The following is a 24,026-nucleotide window of genomic DNA, read 5'->3' as shown; positions in this document are numbered from 1 at the left end:
TGCCGGAAGCATCTTACTATCTGAAATATGTACTTTAAATAGCAGGAAAATGCTGAAAATAAGGTTTTTGATGATCACGGGCACAATCTCTTTCTGCTGCCTCAAGATAGCAATGCACCAACAATCTATCTGACCACACCTCGTTTTAAGACCAACACACCCATGGGTGCATTATGGGCACAAGTACTGCTTAACACAATGTGGGTGCTTCGAGTGAAAGAGACAACTGCATCGATCTGAAAATAGCATTGACTGTTGGGGCCTGAGTTTATATACTACTGATTTTGAGGACCATTCGTTTACATATACCCAACATTATTATTTGTTTTTAATGGATTAAATACTAATATTTCCTAAATATTATTAGTGCTATTTTCAGAAGTCAGTTTATAGTGTCAGTAAGTCAGCCCTGAGAGTGTTTGGTTAGCAAAAGGTAACCTAGAGGAGTTTCTGAAGCTTTGTGCAATGAATTTGGAAGGAAGTGGTTCCTGAGTGCAGTGGAGAGCCTCTTCTGACGTTTTTACTGCAGACACTGTGCAAAAACTGAAAAAATATAATAATAACTAAGAAAAATATTCTGACCGCTTTTAGAGTGTGAGTATGTGACTGACTGACTACATGAACAAATACAAATGTATGTTCTGGCAAAGTATTTCATTTTCCCTTCAGGGATGAGGATTATCCTTCTGGGATTTATATTATCTAAGGGAATCTTTCTCAACAACACTTATCTGAAACTGTTTCATATCTAGAAAAAGAATTTGTCCAAAAACAGGACTTTAAAAAAAGAGGGGCATCATCTTATAATCAGGAACACATTATACTCTAGTGAATACAGTGCATTTAAGAGAAAAATAAAACTGCCAAAATCCAGTTTTATCTGAATCATTGGAAAACATTTTTAATAAATACAGCATATCTTTCGATGGCAACATATTTCATTTGTTCTCCCTTTGGTATCCAAGCATAAAAAAAATCTGTTTGTAGCAATTAAAACATGACAAGTTGTCTACAGTCACTTAGTTATAGTTAAGTAAAGATTGCGGTCTTGGTTAAAAATTCACTGACAAGACAAGACATGATTTTAACCAAAACCACAACCTGTCCCGAACCTCATAATTGCGGTACAATAATGCACTTATGAACACAAGGCAGTCAGAAATTATATTTCTTTCAAAATTGTGTTGCAAAGCACACGAGTAGTATATAAAAACTATATCTCTGCGACAGGGTTGATGCACAGTACTATAATAAATTCTCATAAAATAACGACCAAATGTAAATTTAACATTCTGTGGCAAAGTTAAACTATTATTACTGTCTGTCTTTTGTGCATAAATTGAGCAAAATCTGTTTCATCTGTATATTCTCTCTCTCTGTGTCTCTGTCTGTCTCTCTCTCTTTCTCAAAAAAAAAAAAAAAGTTAAGAATGGAAAAAAAGAACAAGATGTATTGTTTGCTCATCTATTCCCATTTCTCAAAATGCCCGGCCTCCTGTTGGTTTCAGGGCTGGGGTTCTTTGACCACCGCCATGGCTGCAATTCCTCCCACACAGGAGAGAATGGCATGACATTTACCAGAGCTGCAAGGCGGTAATACATTTTTTTGAAATGGCACGGCTGGAATATACAAAGCTGAAAGGACCCACGCTGGGCCCCACTGGGACTCCTTCACACTAGCCCGCTAAGCCCATTCAGATGGGGGCAGTAATTACAGGCATGGAGGCAAAGCTGAACTAATTCATACAAGGTGTAAAGCATTCGCAGACCAAATGTCGGTCAGTTTACTGTTGGAGCACCAGTTGTATTTAACCATCACCATTATGACTGAGATATTTGTGACGGGTCTATTGATTCACAGTGACCACAGTGACCTCGCTTTTTAGAATGATCAATCTCATAATGACTTCATCACCATGCATTTAACTCGAGGTGATTAATTATACACACATACTCACAACTAACACCATGAATCTTGAGAAGGAAGTTAATCATAGACCGCACTGGAACACACTCATTTAGTTGTGGATTTTCTCATTCATCCTCACTGGCCACAGTTTTACCATTCTACACTATAAAAGCTTGTTTGAGTCATCTCTATTGGACCACAAAACTGCCACATTCCCACCTGTAATTGGGAACTGGCTCTTCATCACAGTATTACGTTGCTACAATATCAAACTGTACAACCACACTGCAGCAAGAAAAACTGAGTTGCAATCAGGTAGCTATTATTTGGAGTCACGCACACAAAGCCACTGAATTTGCCTAACACTGTGAAGGATATTTATTCCCATCAAAAGACATTTGTCCATTAATATATTGTTTGTAGAACACCGTTGGGAGCAGTTACCTCCAGCTCAAAGGCCATATTTTCAGATTTAATTGGATGTCTTCACAGTAGCATTGAGAGGTCTCTGTAGCAACACAAGGGACGAAAGTAAGAATATCACTGCCCTTTCATTATTCCCATAAACACTACAATTGCTCTACGGTGACATGAGAACTTTTGTAAAGTCTGAATACCATACAAGCACTTATTAACTGAAGTAACATGGAAAGGTAGATATTTAACAAATCACTTCTCCTTGTTTATCTGCTCTTTTGAATGTCTGTCTGTCTGTCTGTCAGTTCATTTTGTTGTTTAAGCAATTTCAGATGTCTCAGACAGCAACTAAAAACATCATCTCAGTAGGGCGGCACTGAAGCAGTCACAATCAAAATCACATCGCAGCGTCTTTGATATGAAAGCTGACCCCCCTGTGAACATGGAAATCAATCTCTTTGACTGACTGGCACTGCGCTGTTTTATCCTTTCATTACACGAGTAAAAATACAGTGTAATATTTTCCCAAGGACCTCTTTTTATTTCATTCAATTTTTCGTTAATCAACTTAAGTTCAGAGCTGTTTAAATGTATTACTATCTGTGAAAATCTACAGTTTGTAATTCGTTCCTTCTCAGATAAAGGCCTCTGTGGCCTTTCTTTGATATACTAAGCTAGCTACAGAAGGCAGTGAGGAGGAGTGTAGGTATTTGTGAGAAAGTATGTATGGAAAGAAGAAAATGAAAAGCAGCAAGTGATCAGATGAAAGACTAATAACATGACTAAGCAATAAAGAACAGAGAGAGACTTACACCTGAAAGTATTTTCAAGAAAACTAAAACCCTGTCATAGCATGTGGGTGTATTATCTCTTCTAACAGAGATTTTCTTTTTTTCATCTAAAATAAATTGTGGTATCATACAGTGGTAGAAGAAGCATTGTGATGAGTTTCTGAAGTTGAAGAAGCAATCCCTTCTTGTAAAACTACTATGTTAAAAGTCCCACTTTAAAAATATTACTTCTGAGCGAGGTCACAACTGTGCAAGATGCAGTCAAGAAACTTTACAGCTGTGTAGTTGAGCTCATAAGGAGTTTGAAAAGGGGTGTGGTGCTAGAAGCTGGGCAGGAGGAATAAGGAAGAGGCTGCTGAGCCCCGCACTGAGTTCCCCCCTCACTTCTATCATGTCATGTGTACCACTGCACACACACATTGCAGCTAGTGGGATCCCAGTGCAAGATGGTCTCTAGTTTTAACTACTTATCATCAGGGTTGCAAAGGGGTGGAACATTTCAAAAAACGTTTCATGGGAATTTAAGCTGGGGAATTTTGAAAATACTCAAAATAAAATTAAAAAAAAAACATGCTAATTTCAACAGATTTAGAACTTTATCAAGTTTTAATAATTGTATTTAACAATCAAGTATTTAATTGAACAAAAAAAACATGAATGTTGAGTTAAATATTAGCCCTGAAGTAAAATGTCAAATGAAAAAAATTAAAAGAGCCCCTCTCCCTCCCTACCTTGAATTGATAATGTGATAGAGGAATGCACAGTGTATGTACAGGGCGTGGCCTCAGTAGCCCTGCAGTAAGCAGTGTGCTATGTGCATGTGATGAATAGCAGATTCAAGTGTACTTGCATGAAATGTGGTGGGTTTTAGTCAAGATTATGCTAAAATGATTTCTCCCAACTATATTTAACTTCCCTGTTAAGGGCCAACCTTCAATTTTGTAAATTCCCTATTTGCTCCCCTTTATTCCCATAAAATCCTGTTAATTCCCAGAAATTCCCAGATATTCCCATTAAGTCCCATGGAAAGTTTGCAACTTTAAAAATTCCTATATTTGGCAACCCTACTTATCATAGTGTCTGATTAATAGTTAATAGTTCAGTTTAATCAATAAAAATGTGTAGTATTTCAGGGATCACAATTATAATCCCTTTCTTAGTATGCAGCCACAAATAAATGTGGTGCATCTGGTAAAAAGTTTCTCTCTGAAGTTTAGTGGAGTGGAAGTATAAAGTAGCGCACCATGGAGCTTCTTAAGTACCCCTCAGAACTGTATGTAGGAACAGTACTTCCAACCAAACTGGACTTATCAAAAACAGATGTTTTTACCCTTTAACCATTTTAATATGTTGTGGTATGACGTTACAAGATTCAAAGTCCACCATTTTCAGATTGCACCCTCCCCTTTATGGGTTTGAGCCACCGCAGCACACAGTTTTCTAATTTACCTCTAACCTCTGACTTTCTGAGTTTTTCAAGAAAAATTTAAACCTCCAAATCTACACGATAGTGGAAATCAGACCCACGTCTAACCCCGGACACTGATCCTCTGCTGACAAATATAATCCTATCAAGTTCATTCAGTGGAGGTGTTGTCCACCCTAAGTTATGCACTTAATGGATATGGTATAGAGTTTCAGGTTCCTGTTGTTGCGGAGGTTGGAGGCCTTTAAAAGCCACCACGAGCAAGTTATTCAGCACTGATCCCCTTCCTGGCTGTAATGAATCTTACCATGGGGTTTCTCTGGAAAGTAACCCAAAGAGTGACAGTTTCACTAGGAATAAGGACAAACATTTCTTTGTCATATTATAGCATGATGTGTGTGTGTGTGTGTGTGTGTAAAATCCTAGAGTGAATAGAACTATTCAATCTGTAAGTATTAAATTATGAGATGGTGAAGGATTGCACTGATTAAATACATTTATTCTACAATGAGTAGTTAATTAATCAATTTGAGAAATAGAAAAATAATTGGCAAATGTAGTGATAATCATCAATTAGAATATTTTTAAGCAAAAATGTCAAATATTATCTGGTTCCAGATTCTTAAAAGTGAAGATATTCTGCTTTTCTCTGTGATTTTAATATGTTATATTTGGACTGCTCGTTAGATAAAAGCAGATATTTATCACATTGGACAATATTAAAAACAATTTAAAAACAAAAAACAATTTAAAATAATAAACAGTAGATTGTTTGATGAAAATAATTTATAAATATATCATTATTTGTTGCCCTAATTTACTCTTAATGTTTTAATCTGCTTAGAATTAATTTGTGATTTGGGTTTTGTAGGAAGAAAAGGGGCAGAAAAATAGATACACATGTCTGAAATAACCTAAATAATGTGCTATTGTGTATTATCTAGGACCTATTTATTCTAAATAAGGTCATTAAATGTACGCCATAGCTCACAAAAGTGTTTCATGTCTTCCAACCTGCATAAAAGGACAAATTTTAATAAAAGATGCTTATCATAAAACACAAAATACTCCTATCATCATGACTAAGAAGAATATGAGTCCATTTGGATGATGCCTGATATAGTGACATACAGAATCTAATATAATGAGCAGTAAAAATTTTATTCAGTCAGAAAAAACTCTTCCAGCATTAAGACATGAACTGCAGCATATGATAATCCATACAAAAACACATGAAATGTTAATAGATTTTAATGATTAATGCAAATATAATTGGAATGTCAGAAATGAAGAAGTATAGAAGAACGGAGGTGTTTTGGAATATAATAGTTGAGCTGATGGCAGAGATTCAATCAAATTATAGCCATTGCAAACTTGATACAAAAACGACTGGATGAAAACCTGAAAAATCAAATTGCAATTGAATTTTCTTCTTTTTCATTCTTTACCCTGAAGCAACTACATAAAAAATGAATGATGGATGGATGGATGGATGGATAGATAGATGGATAATATGAGACGCTGTATTTCGCTGTGTTGTAAATGCCATATGAAATAAATGTTGGCCATTCTCAGTCAGGTTCAGACAAATTGAATAGAAATTATTTTACTTTTAATGACAAAGCTACTTAGAGTACTTAAAGCACAGGCTCCAACTACAAAAAGCATCCTGTCAATCACTGCACCTGCCTTTGAATGCCATACTGTTGTGATATCTGCAGCAAATGTTACTGCACAGAAATGAATGCACAAACATTAAATAATAATGTGTGAAAATAGGTAAACAACTGTAAAATACATATTAATTCAACTGGAGAGTGGATGCAGCAAAGGGAGCCTTCTGACCCTGCCATGACCACTGTTGGTGAAGATGTTTCCTCGACAAAGAGCCACTGCTACCGAGGATGCATAATTTAAGGCCCACTCAATAGCCAAGGGTGAAACAAACATCAACTCTCCAGTATTTAAATTAGCTTTACTCCCTAGTCATTTGAATGAAATAAATAGGTCAGGTTAAACAAAATTGATTGAGACATTCCCATGGGTTGTTGGAAGGGCTTAACATGTACTGTAGCTTTGGTCTCTACATACTTTGAACCAAGTGAATACCCAGTGTTCTTCACAAGGTAGTACTAAAACATTTAATTTGGTCACAATTTAATGCAACCCAGACCTGAAAACCTTATCATTTGATCAAGCTTTCAGCAGGGCAGAGGTTTAAAAGCTATGAGACTGAGAATATAATGGGCAAAAAAGGTCCTTCAACCCCTGTGCCTACTCATTCAAACATTTAAATGCCCTGAAAACCTACTTTCACTCTGCTTCTTACTATGAGTGATGTCAGCAACACACTTTATCTGCCGAAGTTTTGGTTAATTCATGTGAGAGCTTTGTGAATTTTTTTTCCCCCACCATGCTTTTGTCAGTGGTGTGAAGTGGGCGGGACCATCTGCAAACACATGATGTCACATATTTCCATGCACCAATCAGGATTAAGCAAACTATGAATAAGAATCTGATGACAGTGGTGGGGTTGTTGCCTAAACCACACCCACAGAGCACATTATCTGAAATGTTGAGTGATGAAAAATTATATGGATATGCTTTATATGGAGGTTTGTTGTTTTTTTTTATCTTAACTTTAAATTTGATGCTTGGATTTAAATCTTAAATTTTCATGTAAATGTTGATCAATGTCAATGGACAGGATTATTATAATTTTTTTTTTTTAATTTGCCAAAAGAAATCTATTTGAGCCAAGTACATTTTACTTGCACCTATACAAATTGGTTTATTAAGTGTTGATTGAAACAATAAAGACTATAGCGTAAATTGTCGCGTTTAATCTTAAAGAAATAAATCAGAACAAGGTCAGGACAGATCGGTACTGCGCATGTGCAATTCTCGAAGATGAGAAGGGAGCAAGATGAAACACTGCTTTTAATTGGGATAAATTTGTTTTTGGGCTTCTGTACTCTACATCCTCAAATAAAAACACAAAATCCCTTTTTGGCATACTGAGTGTAGCTGCTAAAAAAGCTATAACAAGGAAATGGCTTAAGCCAGACAGCCCATCTATAGACGAGTGGTATGACATCATCTATGAAATTTTTGTATTGGAAAGAATCACTTTCTCTGTGAGGCTTCAAAAAGCCAAATTTGAGGAAATCTGGGAGAAGTGGAGATTGTACATCACCCTGAAACGCCCTTCTTTCGTTTAATATTGTGTAACTTTGTTAATCTGTTTTTTACTACTTACTGTAGATGGAAACACCCCCAAGTTCTGTTCGTTTGTTTATAACTAGATAAAAATCTGAAAATATGGATCACAGTGTCAGTTATCAACACGGTGATGACTGTTGTAATGTGATATTTAAATGTGATTCTAAATAAAGACAAAATTAAAAAAAATAAAAAAAAAGAGAAGGAAGCAAGATGGCTCACTCCTTCCATCTTTCCACCATCAGCTCTGGGAAAAATGATGTGTTGCCCCCCCCCCCAAAAAAAGCAGGTGGTAAAAAAAAAAAAGAGTGGACATATCTTTTAAAAGTGGTTCACAAGATGTGTTGTTCTTCACTTTGCTTTCACTCATATTAATAAGTAGCTCCTCTGTTAACCCAAGAACGATGGAAGACAAACCTGACCTGAAGGAGTTTCCCTTAAAAGACTTGATGCCCTACAAACAGCATACACAAGCATGAGGCAACATACCTAATAACAAGTTACTGTCAATCACAGAGCAAAATGCCTCCTTGAACAAATTGCTATTCTTGTCACGTCACGCTTCTTGTACTGTACAATAACACTGCAGAGTCGAGCGGCAGGCTGCACAGGGGTGTCCTACTTTAATAAATGAGCTGAAGCTCATATGCTTGCAAAGAAATCACTTGCCCCAGAACATCAGAACTGCAAATGTCCTTATGTAACTACACGATGTAGTGACAAAGTCAATTTGAGACACATTAGCGGCTTCAGGTTAGCAGAATTATTGCTTTTTATGAAGCATAATTTATGAATTTCCATCTTATTTACTGCATATATACTCACGGGTACTTTAAGATTGTCTTCAGGTGCTACCAACATCATTTCCCCTCACATAAATTATTTTAATAAAAGTAAAAATTCAGGGAGATCAGCACTGGGATGAGCTCCCTCCCACATTAATGTTATTGACTTGTGCTTCTTTATATCTAAATAGAGTTAATGACTTATACATGAACCTGTAATGTGTAACGGGCAGCAAGCAGATGGCCTGATGGAAATTGATGACAGGTTTAGGAGTCATTAGTAATGATAGTGTCTGGCAGCAGAAGTGCTGAAGAGTGGCCCTGCGAGGGTGATCTGCTGTATTGGCTGCCTCCGAGCCTTCCAGAAAAAAAAGCATGTGGCAGGGACCTACTGTGAAACTCTAAGTATTAAGGCATCGATATGCAGTAATTGCCTGCGCTGCATGTTCAAAACCTCAGATAGTATGATCAGTGCTGGTTGCTGAGCAGTATTTTCACAACGCCAAAACTATTAGAGTCATTAGTGGCCCTGCTGCGGTGCAATCTTTAGTCTATCCGGAGGGTGACCGTTTGGGAATTGCAGAAACGCAACTAAGCTGTAAAATTACATTCCATATATTTGCTTAAATCTCGTCTTGATTCAAAGCCGAATTGCTTTGTGGAAGAGTTTTCAACAAACAATAACAATTAGTTTTTACAGTTGAGCTGTTCAGAGATTTGTTGTTATGTTTCCTTGACTGTTTAAAAGACTTCATTTGATGTTATAGCTCCATTCCAGAGACATTTTGTTGAGGGACTTTATGGCCCTCTGAGCAAACAATCGTTTAAATTCAATTAAGACTATGAAATGGCGCAGTTGAAAACAGTCTTTTTAAAGCTTTGTTTTTGTGCAGTCTTGACCTAAGCGCAATGACTATATCCAGCTCAGTGCATATATATATTGCACATGACAGTAGGTAAACTCTTCAGTGTATGTGCTGTGAATAAAATGGAGTCATTAGCACAAAGCTCAACATAATGAGGAATAAACAATAATGGGATGAACCCACTGTGCTTCTGCCCATCAGAGAATTTCATAATTAGCAATTAGTGGTCATTGTATTATAGTCTGTGCAACTCAAATCTGGCTGAAGTGTCTACACTCACTTACCTATCCTGAGGCATTGCAAATAAAATATCCCACTGGATGCAGACGTGATTAATGTTTGTCGCAAGGAGGGCTGCAATGGCAGATTAGGCATGATTATGAGTCGGCTCATTTATTTTCAACATGTCATTATCTTTTACAACATTGACTAAGCAAATGGCCAGAGAGTGTTTATGAGTGCCAATGTAAGCTGTGGATTCCTCATCATTAATAGTTTGCACAAAAAAACTTGATGAAGAGACATGAAAGAAGGAAATTAATCAAATAAGTGTCAAAGAAATGTTGTTGTTAAATTAAACTTATTTAAACTTAAAAATCATTACGAAATCACAGAATTTATTACGGAATCTATGAGACTGATTAAATTTGAACAGCCCATAAAAGATCCAACTGCACCAAGTCAGGTTCAGTATAATTATTTGCTTTTAAAAATTGTCAAAAAAAAATTCAAAAAAAGTAAGATTTAAATACAGGAGATATTACTATAAGAAAATATGAGAGTTAAGAACTACTTAGGAGTTAAGAACATACAATATAGACAATTATGCATGTAAAAAAAAAAAAGACGATAAAAAGTAAGATTTAAAAACAGGAGCTATAACTACAAGAAATTAAAAGACTAAAAATAATTAGGCCTAATAAAAATGTAGACAATGATGTATGTCAATTGTAAAAGACCAAGAAAATTAAAATTATGATTGTATAATGTACTGTATTTGCAAGAAAGTTCACTAGACACGAGTCCAATCTTCTCCTTGAACACTTCACTCTCTCACATAATTTCCTCCTCGCTCATTGTGCCCCTGATCCAACAATATCATCATCAAACATCTTGTATCTTGTCCTCATTAATTATGTTCTCACGCCGTCTTGAAAAACTTAATTATGAAAACAAAAATGTTCTACAGCTTTTTTTCCTGTATTAGTAGGTGTCTTGTCATTTGGCCATTCTGATAAATTTTGATGAGCCTGTTGAGCAAATGTGAATAATTGATAACTGTTTTCCAATGGCTTGATTGTCACAAACCAAGACAAATAGAGTGGAATAGAATCATAAAATATTCACTCCAGTGTTGGCTTGAAAATTACTCATTTCAAAGTCATTTTTACATGGATGCAGGTGTCCTCATCGAGACAAGGTAACTTGACTTGACTCGAACTTTAAGGTAAGGTACAACAAATATTAAGTGCTTTAAAGAAAAGCGTCATGTGTTTTTTTCCCCACTTACAACATGCATCACAGCTGAAGAATGTCGACCAGATAGCATCAAGGCATTCAGGCCTCTGACAGTAACAGCAGCCAGGAAACCTTCAGGTCAAGGTTCTGAGAGATTTATCTCCAGAAACACAAACCTTCACTCCGTCCCTGACATTTCTCTGAGCAACATATTTTACAGTGATTGTATTTTGGTGTAGTTGTAAACACCTCTGCAGCCCTCTGAGTGAGAATCTCTCACTCAACAAATGTAGCAACACATGCGATGAGCTTTCAGCTCCAATAAACGTCACCTGCATAATAACAATATCAGCATGGTTGCTCCCAAACTGTATCCGACTGATATGATTGCTGAATATTTTTTTGATGATGAGCTATGAACTGCAGTAGTATTTCATGTCTTAATTTCTACATGTAGGAGTTTAAAATGCAAAAAATACAGGGAAACAATTTGATACCATGGATCTGGATTGCAAGATATATTTTATTTCTCTTTTCCCCCCATAACCCAATTATTCAGGTGGAAATGGATTCAAAATAATAGCGGAGTTAAATCTCACCCTTTACATCACGATGACTTGGTGCCATCTACTGTTAATATGGAGATCATATTGCTTGGGGATGTTATGCATAAAAAATAAAAATCTGAATAGGGCTGCTCAGATTCTGAATAACTTTTAAACCACTCTTTTTTATGTGTATTTGTATTTAATGTGTATTTCCACAGTAGTCCAGAACCAATTTCCTCAACATTACCATAAAATAACATTTTTCTGACATTTTTCTTGTGATAAACTTTAACCAAACCAAGAAAAATAAAAAAAGACAGCATGAATCCAACACCAGCTTATTTCATATTAATATAATTATAATTATCATAGGCTTGATGTGTTTCCATTTTATAATTTTGTAGAAATGCTGGACAATTTTCAAGGCAAGCCTCATGTTTGCCACAAACAAGTCACAAAGCAGCACAGGCCTACTGTATAAATACAACTTGTACAGATGAGCCTTCCTCAGAATTTCAACATGGCACCTCCTTTAACGAGTGTGTGTTGCCACCACGGACAAGTTGGATTGTGGGAGTTAGGTATTCATTAGCATATCAGTGACACAGATTAACATACATTAACATACATTACAGCTGAATTAATCATGGCATGTGGTAGAACTTGGAGAGGCATCTGAAAACAGTCTGCTCTGAAGTCGATTCAAGGAAGAAAGCTCACTGTTCTTGCATAGTAATCTCAGGCAGCTCAAATATGCCCATACAGCATGTACAGTAGCAGCCTATGATATCTGGGCTCTTGGATACAGCTCATTCATTGATTTTTTATATTCAGCAACTTCTATTTCCATGTTGCGCCTGCTAGTCTCATTAGTGAAGGATTTGGTTGTAATGTAGTCGCACAATTTTTTCTATGGTGTTATTTTACATTGATAAATCATGTTATTATAGGGTAACATTATGGCTGGCCTAAAGCTGCCTTTTAGGATGACTGTAAAATTTCTCTTAATAATATCTGGTAAGCTTTGACTTCTGCTGCAAAATCACTGATAATAATAATAATAATAATAATAATAATAATACTATAAAGACATTTTAAATTAGTTTCTTCTTAGTCCAGCTAACTAGTCACACTGGTGCTGCTACTATAGTGGTAAGTTTCAGTTAGCATTTCTTGGTTTAATGGTTAGCTTCCTAGCTTTCAGGTACTCAGTTGTAGAAAAAATAAAATTTCTAATTTGCGCCCTTTAGCGCTTTTGAAAATAGAACAACTGTCATACTTATTTGGCGGGTGTGCACTATACTATTTTGTGCATAGTTATCATGCTGTGTGTCTGAATTTGAACCAGACCAATATGATACTAGAAGGGAATTTTAGTGGCGAAATATTCACTGATTACCAATATGGCCGATGAAGCTGTAATGAAACTCGACCTTCTCTACGTGCATTATCTTCTAATTTTGCAGCAATATTACTATGCAAAGGCATTATTAGGAAGGTTGCTTTCCTAATCGGATATGTTTATTAAAGAATATATAACATTATTATTCATTATACCTACATTGTCAAAGCTAGAAATTACCTGAGAAAATGAAGAATAAATATAATTAAAAGTGACAAAAAACAAACAGAAAAACATTAGTATGTTAAGTAACAGTCTTTATGAAACAGTCTCTTTCATAAAGAGAAAAAAATAAATAAAATTACCCCAAGCATCATTTCATGCCAATATTTTCTGCAAAAAAAAATTCATATCAGCACATATCTGACAACATATAGGCCAACATCAATACAGACAGACGCTGATATGTCCTCGATAAATAAATAGAAATGTAATTTTATTTTATTTTTAGGGTGCCTTTTCAATAACTGTCCATGGTCAATGCAATATAATGAGAACTTTACAGTTTTCTTTTCCTTTTCTGACAATCAATGAACATTTTTCCTGTCAAATAAACTATTTTAAAATAAAAGTTAAAAATCACATGAGTGTTTTTCATGAGAATTTTGGGACATGAAAATGGGGCTATAAAAATAGTTTTCTTGTGAGGCAAAGCTCCTCATAAATTAACAATAATGGGCAAAAATTGCAAATGTCCATCCCTTCCCTTGAGGGCAGAATAGTTATAAACATCGAATCAGGACATGTTTTATATGAATAACATATCAATCAAGTGAGAGTCCTCCTGCTGCAGCCACAAATCCAAACCCCTCTGGAGCAAATCCACAAAATGAATTGATAAATAAAGTGAGGCAGTCTCAAAGTGGGGGGATTAAACTAACACATCAAATGTCACTGATTCCATTATCAGTATTTTGGTCATGGCTACTTTTGTGGTTTGCTATCTCAGTGGAACACACAGCTGGGGTCCTATCTAGGTACGAGCACTGATTCTGCCTTGGGCCCAGGTAGCACATTATGTGGCAGCGCTCTTGGAGATGAACACTAAGCAGATAATGTCATTCCTTCCAATACTCATCATTAACTCCTGACTGCCAGGCATATTGTTAGAGCCCATATTGAGGAAAGGCCATATCATTGGGAGTATGACTCAGGTCCTGACCGTCTGTTCCACTCAGTTAAGAGTAATACGAATAGTTTCCTTTAAACACTACTTAAACAGCCCTCAAAGTGCTCTTAAAATTGTAATGTAATGAAAGCGCCATGCATGAAACTGGAATGCAAGTGCCCGAGCGGCTAGTATCACTTGAAAAGAGCCATTTAAAAAGGCGAGCTGCAGCACTTGATGGACAGCTCCTTTTCCGTGTTGCAACGTGGAAAGGGGCTGACAACTTAAATTATATGGTTATTACACTGGTCCAGTCTGGCTGTATGGACCTGCTGACACTTTCACAATAAACATGACCCATCACATTGCAAGCCTTTTGCCAGTCAAGAGCATGGGCACAATGAAAAGCAACTCCTATTTTACTTTACTCAAAGTATCCACTATAGGTAAAGCATGCTCTCAAGCCGGTTCTTTCTTCTATATGCTCCAGCAAAGATTCACATAAACAAAGTTCAGCAGCTCTGTCAGGATGACTCACTGTTTTAACTTAAATATCGGGTTACAAAATGTTTTATTCAGTCAGGACGGATATATTGGCTTCTTTTCCAAAAATTGCAACCAATACAAACTGACACACAAAAACATCTCTATTGCTTTAAATATGAGCGAATTAAACTATTGTGTCATAAGCATTGAAATAAACCCAAGAAAATACGCTTTAAACTTAAAGCATGCATCCAGAGTACAAAGCACTGATTATCTTAGTTTACATTTGTATTCTAGCTTCAATGCATATGAATGAGACTGAAAATAAGAAAATAAAAACTTCTAAGTAAGCCACTCTGCTTAAAAAACATTGGCCACAGAGTGGACAATGGCCCTCTAATTCTTCTCATGCTTACTAAATAATTCACTAGCCCTCGTGTAATTGCAGTTTTTCCATCATCAATTTATAGTAATTAATGACCAGAAGGGCCATGAATTCAAACACCTTTGCTGCAAGCGTAGTGCAGCTTCATGGACCACATTTAATTTGTCCTGCCGAATAATTATTTCTGCCCGCCACACAAAGAGCAGTGAAGAACTGTGCATGTACTGTAGAAATGTCTTAAACTCAACATCTTATTTAGGAAAACTCAATTATTGTTATAAGTTGCCAGTTACCATTTGAAACATGTAACACTGTGCAATCAATTATTCTACAATTGTGGATTTATCCTTTGGAAAAGACACTGTTGATATCCAAATACAGATACAGATTATTTACTGACGGGAGTTGCAACTCATTGCACGATTTAACCTGAGGTAATGATTCTTTTTCTTGTTTGCCTAAATAGATAGAGACATTTTGGAACATTTCATTATTCAGATGTTGATCTAGATAGAGAGAAAGAACATCTTATCAGATGCACACAGAAAATACATCTGTACAAATGTACACTGTTGTTTGGAATGTGGAATACCCCCGAAAATGCTAGAGGTGAGGGGATTTCCTGTTTATTTCAGTGGGCTCTGCATGTCTCCACCGAGATGGGTTTATGAATTTTGCTTTGGGCCATTTATGTTCTGGCCAACCCATGACTACAGGATACTATACACACTATTCAGACTGCATGTGACAGACAACAAAATAGTGCCAGAATCTGATCTGAATGTGCCAATGGTGTATTTTTACAGTCTCAAAGTAGACTAAACAATTTCTCTGGAGAGATTTGGAGGGTTAGCATTTAGAAAATGGGTGACTTTCTGCTGTTCTACTTTTTTTTCATATTTATTATTGAAAGTGTGTCACTTTCGAGGATTTTACTATCACTGTTGATATTCAGAATAGACTATTTGTTACTCTAAGATAATGCTTTACCCATGCCAGTACCCACCTCGATATATCTCAGCAAGATCTTTTCATAAGATATTGTAAAACATGCCTCTTGGTATTGCCTGACGTGCTCGTCTAACATGGTGGATGGAATCTGTGGTGTTTTGAGTAACTTCCTTAGGGGAACGATTTATACATCACACAATGCCTGAACCAGGAGAAAACCTGACAGCCTCAGAAATGGGAATGTCAAATATCTGACTGAGGTTTTTATGCCAGTTTTCTGGTTGTATTGAGTTCTGTGGTTTAGGTCAGGGAATACTGAGGCCTCAGAGAGATTCAATACAGACATTTTGTTGATGTTCTCAGAGATGGTCCGTTTGACATTTTGACACTACTTCTATTAGCTTTGTCCATTTCCACCACTGGCTTGTCAGTCAAAATGAGAGAGATGCTGGATTCTCGGGGCCGGATGTCTAATAACGGTTGATTAATCATGTGAGAAGGTCCGTCAGTAAATCATCAGAATATGGACCGTTGTCAAATAACCAATTATGCAAAAAAAAAAAAAAAAGCAAGAGCCAAATAAATTATTTTTACAGAATAGCCATGTTCTGTAGGATTAGAATCAACATTTAACTTCGGGCAGTGGCTAGAAAGATATCAGTTTTTAAAAAAGTAATCAATAACTATGAGTCAGTGGCTTCTTTGTGTAAGCTTTAACATTAGATTGAGAGAAAATTACAACAAAGATGTGAGGAGAAGTTACATTTTTAATGGAAATTGTTGCAGTGCAGAAAATGAAGTTGCAGAAAGAAAAAGAAGGATTAGATCACAACAAAGCATTCCTCACATTCAAATATCTAAAAGCACTTAAGTTTCAGAAAGTGTCTCTTAAGATTATCCTGTGATCTCCCAAGGGTGCAAATTCTTCTCAATCTTCCCACATAACTGAAGTGCATTCCAACTCTGAGTAATACCGCTGCAGTACATGCCTGTGCAGAACAAAATTGTTGTCTCGAAAAACCATTTCAGGGGATGTAGGTGGGGGGTGGTGCTCATGATAATGCTTACTGGCTGAAATTACATGCAAGGCCACCATTTGAAAAACATTTAACAAAAGGGCCATCCAGTGGCGTAGCATGGCATTGAAATGACAGTCTTGCCCTTGCATTGTTTGACACGTCAGAAGATGGCAACGCAGTATCTCTTTAGCTCCTAGAGGTCACGGAGGATGGATGCACCACTAATCTCTGACACTCACTCTGGGATTGGGGGGAGAAATCGACGCAAACTGGGGCTTTAGATAACTTTGCTATCCACCAGTGACCTCAAATGCAGCGGCATCTCTCGGCCCGCTGTGCTCTGTCAACCAAATCCTTCTTACTGCTTGGTGACTTCAGACAAGGATACGTTGCCCGCCCCACAAGGATAAATCCTGGCCAAGAACAGACTATATATTAATCTGATATTGTCTTTTTTATTGTTTGGGGAATAATGCAGTGGAAAGGAGTGATTGATCGGAGGGCTTGAGAGACTTTTATATTGTCAAATCGGTCCATTTACAGATCTGTGGATGTTTCTCCAGGGGGCACGATCTCACAAACCCAAAGAACAAACATGTCATCATGTACAAGTGTTCCTGAGTGTTTCCTCTCAACTCTAAGAGCAAAAATGAGAATCGGTTTTGGTCAATATGCAGATTTAGACGTCAAATCATTAAGTGCAGCCACAACCTGAACACACAATCTTCTTCAGTATAAACTCCGGCGGATGGATAAATAGTGCCCCAACTGTAACTGCCACCACACCCCAAGAGGGAATATTATCAGGAAGGTTTGTGGTTTCATTGATTTCAGGGCTGCAATCATCCCCATCTGATGTAGTGGGCTGAGGAAGGATAAGTGAGGCTCCACAGTCCACAGAGCAGCTTTGTTTGACAGGGACAAGTTTGAGATAACTTCAGAAATCACACAACATCAAGTAAGTTTAAAGAGTTATTTCCTGCAATCACTGGGTGCCATATCATTGCCATTTTGTTTTGAACGACTGTGTGAAGCTGTCTCTAATCACACCATGTATGTAAGAAGTCGAAGAGTGCCTTCCGATGCCTCGATCTGGTCTATTTATTTGGCATTATCTTAAAATGTGTGTTTCTTTTCTGTGCGTACATAAAATCTGTGGTTTCCGCAGTAAGTATTCTGTTTTAAAGTGGTTTCCTTTGCCACTTTTGTCCAACATTTGTAGGATGACCCCATTTCGATACTCTTCAGTAAAAAAAAAAAAAAATGCATAAAGAACAAAACATCTCTAATGGCCCTCACTGGAAATTATCTCTGTACAAGTCTCTAATGGTGCTGTCAGGAGTGAGTTTCAAACCATTAAGCAATTTGCGGTGAATCAGGGCACACAGAAATAAATTGAATTCACACTTGCTGTGGTTGAAACTTCTCAAGACAGATGGAGAAGAATATGCTCGCACTGTATTTCTGAAAGAATAGACTCAGAGAAACCAAAGCACTACCATATTTGGTTTTTAGAAAAGGCTTAATGAATGATGATGTTAACTTCAATGCCCTTTCCTCTTTTTAACCAGCCATGACAGCATATACATTTCAATCCACTATGCGAATACTAAAAGCAAAGAATGGGAAAAAATCCATTGTCTCTCTTCATCCTTCATTCATCATGTGCGTATTTAGGTTTTAGGTCAAATTTAATGCTGAAAATATGCCACAAAAGCCCTCAAAACTTTTGGCGCCCTGACATCTTTATGATTACAGAGAGTTTATATATAGGCTACATGACATTCTCCATGAAAATAAACATGATGAATTAATCAGCTGAGCTTTAATGGGTATGTATTTATGGAACTGAATCCCAAAGCTTACTACGCCCGTGTACTGAGTCGTGCCAGACCTCAATCCACAAACCTCTGGGAGCAGCAACGAGAATCCTTATTTGTGTCCTCTGGCATTGTTCATCACTATTCTTACCGTATGTCAGTGGCACAAAGAGAAAAAGCTTTGGACTTTTTCTGCATAGCAACCCAATTTTCATCCAAGAAAATAACTATATTAAATGCTCCTACAAACGGTGACCACACATAATACTCATTTTATGAAATTATAAAGAGATGACAAGTTTAATTTCCTGCTGTTTTTTTCATAAACACGTTTCCCCATCCAACTGAGGTACGCTCAGTCAACATTATTATTTTTTGTTATCAATAATAAACCCCTTCCTCAGATGTCAAATTAAATGCCGGTCACCAGAACATATTATTAATAACATATCATGAGAAGAAGTCATTCATTTAATATCGCTCATAATTGAAAATGCATTCCATTATTTTGTTGAACAAAAATACAGGTTTACTTTAAAAATATCTAGTGTCCGTGCATGGATTCCAAATTTGCTTTTTTTAAGGGGGTAATAATTGTTAAAACGAAGCTATTATATTTACAACATTAAAACAATCACTTCAGGAAATAATACAATAGGAATAAAAACAAAAATAATAAATCCCCCGACAAAAAAGGTTACATTCTGAAATTTCTGTTTTTAAATTCCACATTTAAATCATCCTCATAAGCATTACTAGAGAACACACTATAGGAGGAATACATACCAGAAATATTAAAGAGCATACTGAATAATGACATACATTTTTTGACGAGGACATATTGTGATGTCAAGGTGCCCATCCCTCTACCAAAATCACACGTACGCACACACACGTACGCACACAGGAGACACACAGCCACAGCGCAGTTCACCACCGTCAGGTTTAACAACACAGTGCAGCAAGAGCAGCCCAAACATCCTGGCTGCATTTTATCTCCCTATTAAAGACTCTGCCGGCAGCTCTTCACTAGTAATGAACTTCCTAAACTAACAGTAGTCACCCAGCTTGGTGACAATATCAGCAGTCAACACAAACAATCAATCGCGTCTGCTGCAATAACATTGAAAGGAAGTGCTTCCAATTTATCTTTATTAAATCAATAGGGATTTGATAGCCTTACCTGCAGTGGAGTGCTTTGCCCAGTGTTGGAGCTGTAAGTGTCTAGTGCATTGGGACAGGGCGAGATCTCTGGTTCACTTGTTGTTTGTCGGGGATGGGGTAGTTTGCTGTGTGGCTGGAAGCGACACTCCTAAGGGCCCACTGTGAATAGAGGTCAGGATAATAGACACAGTCACACAACAAAGACTGATAATCCTGTCTCGCCCCACAGCTCCCGTGTTGCAATCAGACATTTTAAGGGCAGTTAAGCTGCAGCGAGGGGCGGCTGAATGAACTGCGGTTAGGAAAGACTCCCAAGCTCCCATTATGGACAGTAACCGGTGTCAATTCGCAGCAATTAGACCACTCAGATGTGTCAGTAGACAGGCCTCAAATTAATAAATAAATAACGTCGACCACAAGTGCTCGCTGATATAGCCTTTTGAGTCATTTGAGTCTCCCAGTGGTCTATTTCAGTGCAGAACACTTAGTCCTTCAAAAAGTGACGAGGTGTACCTCCTCCTCCCCACTTATCCTGGATGACCTTTGAGTGAAAATAGTCCTTAGTGAGCAAGTTGCTTAAATCTGCTTCCACTGGTCTTCAGAAACATTTGTTTAAAGTGGCACAGATCCTTTAATGCAGGTTCATTATCAGTTTGAACTGCTGAGATAAACAAAACAGTAAGCAAGACCACTTAGACTTTTACTTTCTGCAGTGCACGAACCAAATCTAACATGAGCATTAGCTTATAATGTAACAAGGGTCAACCCTCCAACCATTATCTGAAGAGAACAATTTTGTCTGATTAACACTTTCAGTTAAAGAGTAAAAAACATTTTTAAAAAAGGTAATTAAAACAGTTTGTTCAATGGTAAAAGAAAAAACAGGCTTATAAAGCCTCTGACTGGTCTAATGCTAGTAGAAAGTTACCTGTTTTCACCACGGGAAAAATGGATATTTAATAACAAAACACTATCATTCAGTGTCGGATTTATTATATCAGAATACTTTTAAAAATTATCCAAACCACAGTTCAAGGCTGGATTACACAGCTTCTGAAAGTGACCTGATTGCAATGCTGAGCATCTGGCATCTGGGCAGAAAAACATTGTGAATTTCTATAGTTTCCAGTTTGTCAGATTTTCGATCATCAGTCCTGTTCAACGCTTTGTGAAGAGACAGACTCCCGGCAGGAAAAGCTCTGCTTCAGCGATACAGCACACAGTTTAAGACAGACAGATAACATTACATTAGACATCACATTTAATGTTATTTTTCACATGGCCGCACAGACAACTGCATTAGGCATTTCACTTGACTGAATAAATGTTTGACTTGCTCCAGACAAGTGGACAAGCGCTAATAACGTTGAGTGTTTTTTGCATACGGCTATAGTTACAGCTGGCCGGTTTCTCAAGCACTTCAACCACAACACAGTACATGCAAGACTCTACGTAAGGGTCGGCTATCAGTCCGAAAAAAATGATAAATAGGGGCTTTCACATTGGCTAAAGTTATTTCAATGAGGGGAAGGTGGCAGAGAAAATGCAGTTTTAATCACAACGGTAGAAGTATGAAGCGGTTCCTGCCGTTGTGAAAATTTCATATTTTGCTCTGCGGTAACCACCCAGCAGCAGGAAAAACTGAAAAACTGCTTTATTGGGGAATGGTGTTGCAGGAAGGCAATTGCTAGTGATGTGTAAAAGCAGCTTTGGAATCCCTAAATGCAACAGTGAAGACAATTAATAAATGAAGGCACGGGATACAAATATCTCCCAACTGCAGAATGTTGAAATGTACGGACCAAGGTTGTTGCCTTAGGCCTGAGAATAAAGAGGAGCAAAAGAGTAGCCTCGGGCTCACCACTGTGTTGCCTCTATAACAAAATGTTTTTGGAGCATCATCAGAGTCTGGAGGTCATAAACCTCAAAGTTAGGCCTGTGTTTTTGTGCCACTGTTCATTGTATCTGTGAAATCAACACAGTATGGGAGAATTATTTCTGTAAGTGTGTTTGACCTTTTGGCTGTAATACATATTCACTCATCCTAATCAATTTGGCAAAGGGAATATGGTGATAACCTTGAAGATTATTTTCCAAAAACAATACTTTTCATAGATACTTTTTCGGGGTCTCATATTGTGGACTTTCACATAAAACAAATAAGAAGGAGACAAAGGAGCAACTGTGAATTTGACCAGCACTCAATCAAGAGGAAGTCATTACTTCAGAATAAGAGGGAGCTATGCTTTGCTGCCCGACTTCAACTGAATACCTCACCTTTCACCAATGCATAAATAATGTGCCAACTGTCTTTGATCTGTTGGAGGTGATAACTTCACAAGCATGTGGACACCTTCCACTGATAGAAAGAGGCTTTGCTCTGTCCAAATATGTGTCAACAGGCATCACGCTCACAGAAATGTACCGGGGAGGAAAAAATGTACAAAGGAAGGGCTCAAAATGGACAAAGATTTCACAATGCCAATGGAAGAAAAACATGTAGGAATGCATTTCTATTTTAAAAATAGGACTGTAACTAATGATTAGTATGAATTAGTATGATTAATATGAAAATTAATGATTATTTTCTTTACTAGCCGTCTTTAAAATGTCAGAAAACGGTGAAAAATGTCACATTTTCCCCGTTTTCTGACATTCCAGAAACCCAAATGTGCTCAGAGGACTAGTAACCCAGCAAATATTTATATTTATAATATTTATATAGAAGCTGGAATTTAAATATATGGACTTAAATGATTAACTGATTATCAAAATTGTTGCCGGATAACTTCCTGACAAGGAACTAATACAATAATTGCCTAATTTATTTCAAGTTTAGATGTTATTTTGATGTGCTCACTTCTTCTAATTGTATCTATTTCTTGAAAATAATATCAAGGACAGAGGTGGAGAGGAGTCTAATCCTTGGAAAGTAAGACCATACTATTATATTTGAATGAAATCTGTGGTAAAGGGTAATTTTTTTTATTCTCTCTGCAGAGAAGAAATCACATTAATGACAGCTGCCAGCGGCTCTTCAGTGGCCAAAGTGGACACTTCAGATTGTGATTCCCCCCAAGAAAGAAATCACAGAAGCCTGTAAAAGCCCTCTTCTGTGTCAGCAGGGCAGATTGGGTGACTGTTCCTGGACAGTCAGACACCCTGACACAGCTGAAAAAGGAAAAAATAACACAGTGAAGTGAGCACACAAAGCACCCCTCTGAGAGGTCAAAGTGAAGACAAGTTCTCCTTTCAGACAGAAAGAAAAACAAAAGCCTGTGTGACTTTCAACATGCCCGTTTTGACCAGTGCCCAAACGGTGTGAAATGAAGGGTCACCATGTAATAATGGTGATATTAAAAACTGTTATAATTGCCTCTCATTTCCATTTCAGATTTAAGCCGTGAAAATATGACCAGTAATTGGCGAGCCCTCACCGAGGCAATTTATTTAATCCTTATTCACCGCTGTGAGGTGGTCAGGAAAGTGAACACAGAGACTGCGAGACACAATATTCAACTCTTCTTACATTCGTTTTTTATATTCAATGACACAAATACTGCATTTTTAAAAGTCATAAACTATGCGGCAGAATATTTTGTACAACCGTTAGGATGTCTGGTGAAATGTCTACAAGAGCAAATGCATCTTTAGTTCTTTCTATACTGCAGTGAATGAGGCAGAAAACAGGTTGAGTTTAGCCAAGGGAACTTATTAGCAGAGCCTCCCTGGTGGGTGAACTTCCAGGGAAAAGAGAAGAGAGGCTCTTTTTCTTCAGAGTTGGCTGTAATGCCATGAGCATCCTCTGCTGGTAAAGAAACACTTCAAACGACCAGCCCCGAACGAAACACACCAGAGAGGCACTATACTAATTAATACACAACCTGCATGAATAACCCATATGTGTATCCTCAGTGTTCAATCTTACAGTATAATCATATCTTACGTTGCTCAATACTCTAATGAACACATACATTAACTCAGAGAACAGTGGGTTCAACTGTATTCAATATCATGATGTATGCAGACGACAGTGTGTAAAACATCTGTTTATTTTCATGCAGTTTTTTCCACCACAAATAATCTTTAGAGGCAGGGGAAATAAAGCTAAGCATTATGTATGAGCCTTTCTGTTTGGATCTGCTAACAGAGTAAAGACAGAAAGCACTGCCATATCGCTGCGTTCAGGCAAAAAACTTTTAACTCCAGTTGGAGTTGGATTTCTTTAAGGGCTGCTGTTAATTATTTTTAATTTTGATTTATCTGACAA

General features: G+C 37.2%; 1 long non-coding RNA gene across 2 annotated transcripts in view; it reads right to left on the bottom strand.

Moving 5' to 3' along the window:
* Positions 1 to 24,026, bottom strand: part of LOC131978279 (uncharacterized) — an 80,789-nt gene that overhangs the window by 48,859 nt on the left and 7,904 nt on the right. For both annotated transcript variants that reach the window (XR_009394946.1, XR_009394947.1), the window contains exon 2: positions 19,776 to 19,915. This is a non-coding gene — a long non-coding RNA (uncharacterized LOC131978279). The remainder of the gene's footprint in view (positions 1 to 19,775; positions 19,916 to 24,026) is intronic.

Source organism: Centropristis striata, chromosome 9 (assembly GCF_030273125.1).
Source record: "Centropristis striata isolate RG_2023a ecotype Rhode Island chromosome 9, C.striata_1.0, whole genome shotgun sequence".
NCBI lineage: Eukaryota > Metazoa > Chordata > Actinopteri > Perciformes > Serranidae > Centropristis > Centropristis striata.
Note: the sequence above shows the minus strand (reverse complement) of the source record. Positions and strands in the feature narration are given on the sequence as shown.